At 48.2% G+C, this 1,127-nt stretch overlaps 1 protein-coding gene across 3 annotated transcripts in view; it reads right to left on the minus strand.

Moving 5' to 3' along the window:
- FECH (ferrochelatase) overlaps window positions 1-1,127 on the minus strand; it is a 24,519-nt gene that overhangs the window by 7,527 nt on the left and 15,865 nt on the right. The window lies entirely within an intron of this gene.

Consider the following 1,127-nt stretch of genomic DNA (forward strand, 5'->3'; position numbering starts at 1 on the left):
TTCTGCCTCTCTTTCTCCTCTGCAAGGGTACATCTCATCCAAGCCGAACCTTTCATGGGTGATGAACTGTTAACGACTAGACAGTTTGTTCTCTATCAAGCAGGGGTGAGTGGAGGTCAGCCAAGTTTGCCTCACCCAACATTTAACAAGATACATGGTAGCAGGGGTGGCTAGACTGTGTAAGAAATGCCCTTGAGTCACAATTGAAGGTTGGAAACAATGCTAATATTCTGAAACGCAATGCCACCATTTTCCAAGTGAGAGGAGCTGCCCAAGAGACACGAGCCCTTGTCCCTCTGTGCAATGGGAGTGGTGGATTCTGACAGCGGCCTGCAAAGACACTCAACAATGCCTTCCCAGAGGAGAGGGAAAGGCTTCCTTTGGTCCCGCTGAGTCAGGGGGTTCTCCTTGAGGGTCCCCACTGTGTCACACTCCTGTCCTGATCCAGAAGCCCTAAAATGCACTTGCAGTTAACATATTCCATAGGTCTCGAGATGAATGTTTTTACGATTTTAACATCTCTGACACTGGTCAGCGTCTACAATAGGTGCTGTCCACTGTTGTCAGCTGCCGTTGAGTTGGCCCCCAGCTCATGGTGATACCATGCACAAAGGGATCGGACCGTTGTGATCCACAGGTTTTTCACTGGCTGATTTTTTGGAAATAGATCACCAGCCTTTCTTCCTACTCCATCGTAGTCTAGAAGCTCCGCCAAAACCCATTCAGCATCATAGCAACACGCAAACCTCCACTGACAGACGTGTGGTGGCTGCATGTGAGGTACACTGGCCAGGAAGTGAACCTGGGTCTCCTGCATGAAAGGCAAGAATTCTACCACTGAACCATCACTGCTGTAATGGGTGGACTAGTGTCCCTAAAACGTTCATGTCCACCTAGAACTCAGAATATGACCATATTTGGAAACAGGGTCTTTGCAGATGTAATTAAGGTTAAGGATCTCAAGATGACTTCATCCTGGATTAGGGTGGGCCCTAAATCCATTGAGAGTGTCCTTGTAAGAAACAGAAAAGGACACACAGAGACACAGGGATGATAGCCATGTGAAGATGGACGCGGAGATTGGAGTTATGTAGTCACAAGCCAAGAAAAGCCTGGAGCCACCAGAA

This window comes from Trichechus manatus, unplaced genomic scaffold (assembly GCF_000243295.1).
Source record: "Trichechus manatus latirostris isolate Lorelei unplaced genomic scaffold, TriManLat1.0 scaffold00063, whole genome shotgun sequence".
Taxonomy (NCBI): Eukaryota; Metazoa; Chordata; class Mammalia; order Sirenia; family Trichechidae; genus Trichechus; species Trichechus manatus.